An 11744-nucleotide genomic window follows, 5' to 3' on the forward strand; every position below is an offset into this window, starting at 1 on the left:
CAATCAGCGATTAAAATAGTTGACTGCAGTTGGTTTTTCAGGGCTGCACATGTGTCATTTTTGTGATTGCATGGGTGAAGCCAGATCCTATAACTGTTGATTCATACAATGAATAATTTATGTTGGGACAACCATGTACACAATTAATTCTACTATGTAGTACGGTGTACTGTGTATGTTGAATTATATTTTGTTGAATGATCAATTTGTGTGAGACATTGTATTTGAAGTATGTATGTAACTGTATTATATCAAACTTTCTTAAAAGCTTAACTATAATATGAGACTGAATTTGAAAGCATCTTTAAAGGTTGTGCAAACATGCAAGTTTTAGTCTGAGTTGGAATTTGACTGAGGGCATTTTGTGTGCCATTTAAAAAACAAGATTTCAGTATAGTTCAGTGACTTGTCATTTTGAAACTCCTTCCCCTTGAATAGTCCCATGGTATAAACAAGTGTTACTATAGTGAAAACAACACAATTACACAGCTACATAGCCACACACACGCGCACACACACACACACACACACACACACACACACACACACACACACACACACACACACACACACACAGAGCTGAAAACTTCAAGTGCACAACAGCTGTTCTCCTACACAACACTATTGCTATCTGTAATAGTGTTGCTTGACATGTTGGTGAAGCTATTCACTACATTAGTACGACCTACACTTGAATATGGCAACTCTGTTTGGGGACCAGCATTTATTCTGGGGCAATCAACAGATCACAACTATCGCTCAGCTCTAGAATAAATCATCAGCCTGGCCAATGGCTATAACATATTAAACTCTGGTGCAGCAATGACCTCAATACAGTGTTGACACATGCAACATAGAGCCACTCGCTGTTTACCAGAACTTGCATACAGTGTTGACACATGCAACATAGAGCCACTCGCTGTTTACCAGAACTTGCTGATAACTCTTATGATGAAAGATTACTGATGATGTGCATTGCAGTTATCATAGCTACATCATTGACAACTTAGACGGGATCTAATTCCATCATAGAAAATTACTATTTTAGCTCAGACTTTGATGCTTGCTTTACATATGCAAACATTAGGAGACATAAATTTAAGCTATTTCAAGATTGAAGTGTAGGGCCAATTATTTCTTCAATAGAATTTTAATGACTGTAACAATTTACCTGACAACATTGTGAAAACAAAATTTATTGAATAGTTTTAAATCTTTGTTGGACTCTTACCTAGATTGACTTTTGCATAGCTGATTCATAATGTTGTAATTGTGTCAGTGTTATTGACCAAGTATATAGGTATTGCCTTTACTGGTAAGTACTAATACTATCATCACATCTGATCTGAATTGTGATAAGAGAGTTAATTGGTCAAGTTTTTCATTATTGAAGTGACATATATATACTAAAATGGCATAGCCCGGCAACACTACACAGTGGCACAACAATACACAGTGGCACAACAATACACAGTGGCACAACACAACAATACACAGTGGCACAACACAATACACAGTGGCACAACACAACAATACACAGTGGCACAACAATACACAGTGGCACAACACAACAATACACAGTGGTACAACAATACACAGTGGCACAACACAACAATACACAGTGGCACAACACAACAATACACAGTGGCACAACACAACATTTTGATGCATACATGCACAGCCTGGTATACATGACAGGGGCAGATTTAGGGGGGGGGGGGGGGGGGCTAGGGGGCTGTAGCCCCCTTTCCTTTCTAAGTTAGTACTTGGCCAATAAAACCCTAAATCTTCTGTGTGTATCAAATGCAGACTTATTTCAGAAACTGTGCATCACTACCAACACAAGTAATGTCTATGTATCTATATCTATTGTTCAACTCTGTTCCAGGAGAGTATAGCTTCCTTTTCCTCAAGAGTTCTTCAATAAAAGGTTTCTATTGTGGGTTGCGTCTTTAGTCACAAAAGTCTAATTGTGGGTTTTGTTTATATATTTAGCAGTGTTATCCACTATGGCTATAAGGGGTGATTAGTGTGGTTTTGATATTTTAAAATGAATTATATGATTCAAAAAGTGGTAGTTGGTTTGATTGGTTAGAGTATGATCAGCTTCAATATATTATATAGCTACCAACTCAGCCATTTAGCAAACTGGTATTTTACAAGTTTATGAGGCAGCTTGTCTATGAATGTAAAATCTGTATCAGTTACCTTCTGATATGACCCCATGCTGTGGGTTATGGTGCTGGTATTTGTAGCTAGCTGTAGATCAGTCACAGATCTAGAAATAAGTTGACTATCACAACAGCAAATTCAGAAACCCCATACTTGCAAATATAGTTGCATGCACTTTGCTAAGGATTTCCAGTGGACTAGCTAATAGCTACTAGTACCCTTCACTGCATTCTGCTTTTCAGTACACTTTATTGGTGGTATGGCTAACAAAGTGTCACTAGGCTAAGGAGCATGCAAACTAATAATTGTGATGTTCAACACCACCACTACTACTTAGCTATACATGTTTTTGCCTCTGTTTAGCTATACATGTTTCTTCCACACATTATCCCACAAAGGCTTCCCTTATTGTCTGGCTTTGTTTGATCATGGGGGTTCATGCAGACTGCAAAATCATCACAGACAAACTTGTGTAGTTTGTAGTTATAATGTTGATGAAGCCCAGATGGTCTTTAGAAGATGATAGTCTAGTGTTCCATAAAGAGAGTCTGCCTTGAATCTGTTGATGTTGATCGAGAGCATTTTCCACATTTCTTTCAACTTCATGATGTGTGAAACAACCTTCCAGTGGGATCCAACAACATTATTTTTATCAGTAAGATAGATAGTTGAGGATGTTGAAGAGGAGCTGATGCATTATGGTATATAGCTAGCTATATCTAAATGCTTGGTAGCTACTAATGAAAAGATTATCATGCATGTGTGATAGCTACTCAATGCATATTGCAATCAGTCTTGATTTTATGGAAAAGTAAAAGTGTTTTGATAAACTGAAACCATTATTTTCCACTGAAAAACTGCTAAAAACACTCTCAGATTCACCTTTAGAGGGCCTAATTTTTGAAAATTTCCTTTGGGGCATGCTCCCAGACCCCCCTAGGTTGGCATGCTAGTGTACTAATGTAATCACTATTCCAAATAGCTAATTTGACCATGGAAACTACATGAATCTTACCACTAGGGCCTTGTGAGAAGGCTTGGTATCTTCTGTCTGGCTAGTTACCTATGCATGTCCCTGTCCATCATAGCCCCCCCCTTTTCAAAAAATCTTATATCCGCCCCTGACATGTAGATGAAGATATCAGTCATTCATCAGGCCATACTGCCTAGGCATCTCAGCCCATTGCATAATAATAATGGTAGTGGGTAACTGCATCAGCTCTAAGAACTGTTTTTCAGCAGTGCCGTAGCTACAGTATTAACTAGCTACTTGGCTAGCTATATAGCTACAACAATAAAATCAAACAAAACAGCTTAACAACAAAACAAAGCACAAGAACAAGACAAAATCAACAATACAATTGCTTAAAAGAAGTGATATACCAATGGCGGATCCAGGATGGGGCATTTGGGGCAAATGCCCCCCCCCCCCCCTTCAAGAAATTGCATACAAGATCGAGATACTCTAATAGAGCAGTCAGTTAATCTAATAAAGCAGTCACAATGTTCATGAGGCAGTGTAGCTTACCTATGAAGCTATAAATAGGATTTTATTTTACATAACAGACGTGATATATTTGGTAAAGGATCACTAGCTATTATTGTTGTGACCTTTTTTTTTTTTTTTTTTTGGTCTTCAACTGTTTTTCAGCAAGGTGCCCCCCCTCTTTCCAAACTCTGGATCCGCCCCTGTATACGAATAATACGATCAACACTAAAATGTAATAATAATAGTCATCGAGTATCTAGAGTTTACAGTATACAATCAACAATGTATCATGAAGCCACCTAACTTCAAAGGCAAATTTCAGGGTACATATCTTATAAACCCTGGCTTGCCATGGTACGTTAAACCATGGTTTATTTACGTTAAACCATGGCGTTGATATCTGGTGAGGTAACGTTGGTTTGTTTTTATAAGAATCCTGGCAGCATTCAATTGTGGGAGTTTATTATTGCTCACGTGATGAAAACCATGAAGCCGATTTTCCATCCTACAGCACTCAAACGGAGGCGACTCGACTTCCTTACCACCCTATGAGTTGACAAATGAAAGTTCAAGGTGAGAACTACTAAATTTAAAAGCACTTGTTCGCGTGTTTGATTACGTACCACGCCCACTTTTCGTATATCACGAGGTAACCACTCTACAGCGAAGCTCACCCCTCTGGATGTTTAGAAAACTGTGTAAACAGTGTTTAAGTGATGTAGCAACTTTGAAGCACTTGTAAAATCGCTAAATTGAGTGTTTCCGAGATATCCGTAGGATTTTCGGAAACACTCAATTTAGGATTATCCATATCCTGACGGCACTCGAGCTTGGGATACATATCCAATTTAGTATCCTACGTTATTTTGTACGAATAGCGCATTTTGCAGATGCCTTAATTTTGCACAATGCGTACAAATTTATGTTCACTTTTTATTTCACGCAATAGTGACTGCCAGCTGGGTCTGCTTTTCTGCACTAATTTCTCTACACTGTATGAATGGCAAACGAGACACCAGGCGATTCAGATGTAGATTTGGATTCGGAGTTGGGTGATCCAGTGTCAGGATCAGATTCAGCCGGCTGACTCAGACTCACGGCAGGTAGCTAGCTTAGGGCCATATATCATCTATCCCTGTTTATATATTGTAGCTAGCTATGTTTGTTCTCTGAATTTAAGAAAAAATGTGTGATTACTAAACACTCATTAAAGTTTACCATGAACAAATATCATTGAACAATTGCCATAGAATGCTAGGCCATGCCAATAAACATATCATTAAAGAACTAGCTATCTACTTTATACTTATTATGCAAGCATCTATTAAAGCAAAAGCCTCCAATTTATTTCATAGTCTCATCCCCAGAGCATGTGGGCATGAAAACGTTTTGTGCAGCCAGTAACTCCAACATTTTGAATCCCCAGATTTAACTGAAGGGTTGCTAAAGGTGCTAGCTGGATTGTTAGTTCTCTCACAAAAGAAAAACAATATGAGAACAGCCTCACAGGCCATTTACAACTATATATTAAAATAAGCTTATACACTACAGTATGCATATGTATCTACGAACCAAGAGTTATCTCAAAGTCAACAGATCTTCCTGGGTGGGTGCAGGACTAGTATAATTACCCAGTGGGAGGGCTATCCATACTGAACAGGTGAAAGTGTGGGTCACTGATCATACCTATTAGATAGTTGACATTGTTAACAAAAGTCAAATCTCCATTTGTACATATAGCTAGGTATAGATTGATGTAGAAAAAATAACAACTGTGTGATAATGTGATTACAACTGGATGTTTAACTGACTACCATGCAGGTCTATTTATGCTGAAAAGTTAGTATGAAAGTCATTGATTAATATTCGCTAACTTTTTTTTACTGTACTAGCTTTTTATTGTGCTTGACTGCTGCTACCTTACGCTTTTACTGTGCACACACTCAACTGAACAGTGGTCTTGTATGCACTTGTATTTTTAAAAGGTCTACATACTTTATGTGTTTTCTCATTTTTCTGCTTTGCTCTGCGTGTAAAAAAAAGGCAAAAAAAGCCATGTGAAACACAGCTATTACCGCCCAGCGTACCAGCACTGGGATGCCTGTGCACCACTCAGGCACTTGAGTCTAGTGCAGGCAAATCCCCCTGGAGCAGGACTATATAGTAACTTGCAGGAAGTCTCACGGAGAGAGGTTGTGGAACACGAAGTTCCACAACGACCTCAACACCACTAAGTGAGACAAGGACAGTTGGGTATTTATTCCCCAAGTAAACACCAGGTACCCATTGATGTTACAGCTGGGTGGGCTGCTTACCTAGTGGCCACCAGGTCCCCATTGTACAGCTGGGTTGAATGGAACAATGTGAGTAAAGTTTTTGCTTAAGGAAACAACAACACCAAAGTGGCATCACCGGGCATCAAACCGGCAAACTTTCGATTAGCAGGCTGATGCTCTGACCACTTGGCTATGCTGGCTCACATGTACAAGTATACTTAATAGAAAAGAGAACAAGGTATTCAAATCATTGGTTTGCTGTGTTGTGCATGGCCATGCATTGCTAAGTTTATTTTGTAATAATAGTTTTGATCTTCATAACCACGGTCTATAGTTATGCGTAGCTATAGTGACACTGTTGTTTTGTATACCAGATCTGCGATAACTGGATATAATCAAATTAAAATTAATCAAGTTGCTAAATGCTACTCATGGACCTTCTCCATCCAAAGACCTGGTCAATATTACTTACAAACTTCAGGAGGTTAGAAGAACCAACAGCAACTATGCAAATGATTTTAAATCATCCTTGTACAGTTTAGTCTCCATATCACCAACAAAACATCTACAAATTGGAGATGGCTCAGAGGAGAGCAGCAAGTGAACAATTTTAATCAAATAGCTAGTGTGTCAGTGATTTTGAATACTGGAAAACCCCTTTTTGCTTCACTCACTTTTACTTATAAGTCATGAAAGTCTAGAGGTAAACTTATTTTCAGTTTTTTGCCCACATGCCCTCTTACATAATCATTTTCATATTTACATTGCACATATAGCCAAGTGTATGCTCTGGTGAAGTTGCAAGTTGATATGCTGAGAACTGTTGAAGTTGTAGCTACCACTACAAAGTAGTGATTATGCAACAACAGAAAGATTGATTTGTACAGCAAGCATTGGGAAGATAAATTGTAGGCATTTGACTAATAAAAATGATTCAGTATAACTTGTGAACACAATGCTATATATACAGAGACAAGATTTGCATCTATAGGCAATTCTATGGGGGGCACAGGCCCCCCTGTTGAAAATATATTTTCTAAAATCTTGGGGGAAGCTGTAGTAGTATAGATTAGCATTGTAAGTTGTACACGTAATTTTAAGCTATTGTAAAGCCTTAAAATTGCAAAACTCCTGCAGCTTCTGGGGTTGCACCCCCAGACACCCCCTAAACTTCTACAGTGGTACAACAACATTCTACAGTGGTACAACAACATTCATGCTGTGCCCCCCTGTATATCAGGTCTAGAAACGCCAGTGTTTGCATCATCATGTTTGTCATGATTAGGGGAATCCATTACTGGATAAGGTATTTCTTCTGTTACCTTTCTTCATCACAAACAAAGATAAAATCAAATGAAGAAATGCTAAAATGTGTATGCTATTGCTTTGACATGACATAAACACATGGCCATAACTTATGTTTCCAATGAAACAATGATTTTAAAACTGCTCTTGAGTAGCCGAATAAATTGACACCCAGATTCTATCCATTTTACCTCTTCTTGGCAAAGAACAAGATTAACGGAATTTTTGATAATACTATTTACCCATTGTATTCAATGCTTTATACTGAAAATGTTAGCTTGTCTGATTATGTTGGATTTCCGCAGATCCGATCACATATGTGAATGTAAAAGGTGTCTGATAATCTTACTATAGATAATTGTTATACCTTCACACTGCAAATAGTGGTGAGATTTCAGCTGTAACTATGTATATGACATATGCGTCTAATCACGGGTGTGGCTGGCTTAACTGATTAGGGTATAACACTATCATAGGTACTAGCATAATAGGTTGGAAATGCTTTGTTACAGCTTGAGCATGGTGATGTGATTTATTCAGGAATTCCTAGAATTAGCTGCAGCTGAAACCCAGGCTGAGTATATAAAAACTGATGGTTTAGTATGTTTTGTTGTTGTTAGGGAATTTTTTTGACTTGTTGGTAGCTTTTGCTTTGAAATTTGTGAGAAGGGGGTATAGTGCAAATGTGACCGGCTCTGAGAAAACCTGTCTTATAGCCTTTCTAAAGTTTCACGTTTGAGCAATCATAACTCCTAATGAAATTGACCTATAGGCTTTAAACTTTCCCAGCTAATAGCAGTATGTAAGGGCTATATTCATGCCACATTTCAATTTGATACCTTGTTCATACGTCAGATTATGAGTGGTCAAATTTGTACAATCGGAAAGCCTATAAGACAGGTTTTCGCAAAGCCGGTCACAAATAACATTCAGGAAGATTATTGTATGCTGAATGCAAAGCATTAGACATACCACAGTATTGTATGATATTGAAGTGAGTGTTGGAGGTGTGATTCTTGCCAAATGATTTTAGCTAGCAAAACAAAAGGATAGTTAGCTAAGTCGTGTTTATATTTGTGGGATTTTTGCAATCTCAGAATGAAGGCTACAGTGATACTTGTCTTTCTATCAAATAATAATGCCTTGGAGAGTTTTGTTGAGAATAATAGTAAGACACAAGTAATGCATATTTACGAGTAAACCTAGAGCAAAGAAGTATGCAAATCTATATATGGAATTCACAGGTGTATCCTGATACACCACTTTATGCAGTATTTATAAATTGCCAACTTGCAAAAACAGTACCTTTTCTACAATTTTTAACTTTCATAAATACGACAGTTTGAAGCATGCAATCACCTACGTATATCTTGCCAATATAACTACACCTAGCAAATTTCCACTTTTTGTGAGGCATTCACTAGCTTGTAGTGCTAGCTCATACTGCAGCAAATTATGCTAAACAATTATACACAACTCTACAACTTTTAATATCAATTATCATTTTATTATACATCATGTATTATCTAACCTACTACTGGCTTCTTAGCTATTTGCTACAAACTTGCAGCATTCACAACTGCTTAATACGGTTGGGGCATACAGTATTACTGTAGACAAATTGATTGGAAATGCTATAAGTATTTTTATCATGAAAATAATACAGCTGCCGCAACATTACCAAGTTCTATTGTGTTATTTTTATTCAGGACAACAATGTTGGTAGCAGTTCACAGCATCGAGGTTAGTACAATGGCTACCACTATTGTAACAATTTGTATGTATTTTTTACAATCAAGGTTCTCATCTGAAAACATGTAGGCATTGTCACCATAGAGTACCAGTTGCATGTAGGAAAATGCAAACATTGTTACCACTCATTTCTACGTGTCCCACTGATAAACCCCATCAATAGGTCAAGGAGGAATCCATATAGCCTTTGGAATCAAATCAGAACAAAAGTACGTAGCTCGTGATGTATTGTAGTGCTACAGTAATTAGCAACCTAATGTACTGTATATTGTTGTTATTGTATGTTGTCAATTTTTTGTCAATAAAATAGAAATAAGTTAGTACATAAATAAATGTTGAAATTTGCAAGTATAGTCTTTGAAGAACTAATATGTAGTATTGTGGTGTTATCAGCCACCATATTATCAGTATATGTAATACGATGAGCCTGCAGATCAATTCACAATGAGATGAAATTCATTTTAGTAACCCTTCCTGTTTAAAATTCAAGAACTATTTATCCCGAATACTGTAACCACTTGTTCTATTACACAAATTAGTCTGACAACTATAGCAACTGTTACCAAGCAACCTAAATTTTCAAAATAACAACTGCAAAAGGTTGATCACACTAGCAACTTTTGCCTAACAACTGTTGCTAAGACACCAAAGTGACATTCAACTTGGCAATTGTTACTTAGCAACTGCTTCTAAGCAACCATATTGTTACTATGCTGTAGGGCATGTGCCACTGATTGTTTAATCAGACATGTATTCCTAATAGAATCATTTCACACTATTTCAGCCAATCACAGGGGCGGATCCAGAGTTTGGAAAGAGGGGGGGGCACCTTTCTGAAAAACAGTTGAAGACCAAAAAAAAAAAAAAAGTCACAACAATAATAGCTAGTTATCCTTTACCAAATATATCACGTCTGTTATGTAAAATAAAATCCTATTTATAGCTTCATAGGTAAGCTACACTGCCTCATGAACATTGTGACTGCTTTATTAGAGTAATTGACTGCTCTATTAGAGTATCTCGATCTTGTATGCAATTTCTTGAAGGGGGGGGCATTTGCCCCAAATGCCCCATCCTGGATCCGCCATTGAATCAAACCAGTATTACAGATATTTGTAAGTGTAATACTAATTCTAGTGGCTAATTGCTTTACGTATTTCTAAATAATGCGTCAAGGTGCTAATGGGAGTATTGTATGGTAACACATTTTTTTTTGTCAGATTATGTTTTATGTGTGTGTATGCGTACTTTGTTGCTAAGACACAATTGTAATGCTTAAAATACTTTTCAAAGGTTTAAGAAATTCAACTTTGTACAATGACTGATTTAGCATACTACAAATCTTTGTTTATTATCAAAGCCCTTGTCCAGCAATCATGCATAGCAAAATATCACCAAGCGCTATATGTATGGGTACACTTGGAGAATGTGTGATATTTTTTGCATTGATAGGTACTTCAATTACACAATGATGGATTCAACATAATGGTGCTGGGTCACAGGCCAAATGATTCCAGGCCAAGCTGGTACAGGTTTGCTACCCCTGGACCTGCTCAATCATTTCTGACAATCAGCAGCTCAATGTAGAGGAAGCTTGGGTGGAATATATTAGTAGCAGAATATCTATACCTGCCCAACGTAGTGCTACTACCACAGTCACCCCATCCAGTGCTACCACCACCGTCATCCTGTCCAGTGCTATCACCACCATCACCCCGTACAGTGCTACCACCACAGTCACCCTGTTCACCACCGTCACCCCATACCACAGCCACCACGTCCAGTGCTTCCACCGCAGTCACCCCGTCCAGCGCTATCACCACAGTCACCCCGTCCAGTGCTACCACCACCGTCATCCCATCCAGTGCTACCATCACAGTCACCCCATCCAGTGTTACCACCACAGTCACCCCATCCAGTGTTATCACCACCTCTTCACAAAGTGGAGCGACTACTATCAAACGTCGAAAGCGGTGTGCAAACTGTCCTGGGTGCACAGCAGAAAAATGTAATAAATGCAAATTCTGTCTTCATCCAGAGTGGAAAAAGACTTGCATCATTCGTAGATGTGAAAAATTATCACAATAGTTGTCTCAGATGTATCACTTATATACCTACACAACTTTAAAACAATGAACACATTCTGTGACGATTGTATGTAACGTATATCAATAATCATTCTTTTACTTCTATGTTCACGGTATCTCTTATGGCTACATGTATATTGTGCAATTATAAATTGAGTTTTACTTGATTGAGGTTGGTGTTACTGTCACAATAATTAAATTATGAGTGTCTCGTCCTTGCATGACTAATATTGTATGCTTAGCTAACCATGTCACTGTGATATATATGACACTGCACTGTATAAGTTTGTGCACACAATGTTTTATGTTTGTTATAGAGTTATAGCCCTGAAGAGTGGTACAGGTAGTAGATAGATATACAAGTAAAAATCCAAGTCAACTGTGCATTTAATTTCATGACGGTGTTGCTCATTTCAAATCCAAAGTTATCATAAATTATGGCTGACTAAAGTGTTTTCTGATTTGAAAATGACTTGTCTTGCTACTTGTATAGAAAAAGCAACAAATATTCAATTTGGGAATAATGGGGTAAAGCACAAACTTTAGATGAAGGAAAAAGTAAGTCAACATTGATTTACTTCACAGCTTTCTGATCAATATTGTGCACTGATAGATCAGTCAATATGATCAATACCAATGCCAGATGCTTCAAAGCTTCCACCA

At 37.7% G+C, this 11744-nt stretch overlaps 1 long non-coding RNA gene across 2 annotated transcripts; it reads left to right on the plus strand.

Annotated features, from left to right (window-relative positions):
• The first annotated feature begins 4136 nt into the window (after positions 1–4136).
• Positions 4137–11217, plus strand: LOC136267098 (uncharacterized). 2 transcript variants are annotated; one of them, XR_010706521.1, is made up of 4 exons: positions 4137–4234; positions 8952–8985; positions 9042–9203; positions 10447–11217. It is a non-coding gene; the product is annotated as an uncharacterized lncRNA (long non-coding RNA). The 2 variants fall into 2 exon arrangements; XR_010706522.1 differs by lacking the exon at positions 4137–4234 and adding an exon at positions 4664–4764.
• The last annotated feature ends 527 nt before the right edge of the window (positions 11218–11744 follow it).

Source organism: Dysidea avara, chromosome 9 (assembly GCF_963678975.1).
Source record: "Dysidea avara chromosome 9, odDysAvar1.4, whole genome shotgun sequence".
Classification (NCBI taxonomy): domain Eukaryota; kingdom Metazoa; phylum Porifera; class Demospongiae; order Dictyoceratida; family Dysideidae; genus Dysidea; species Dysidea avara.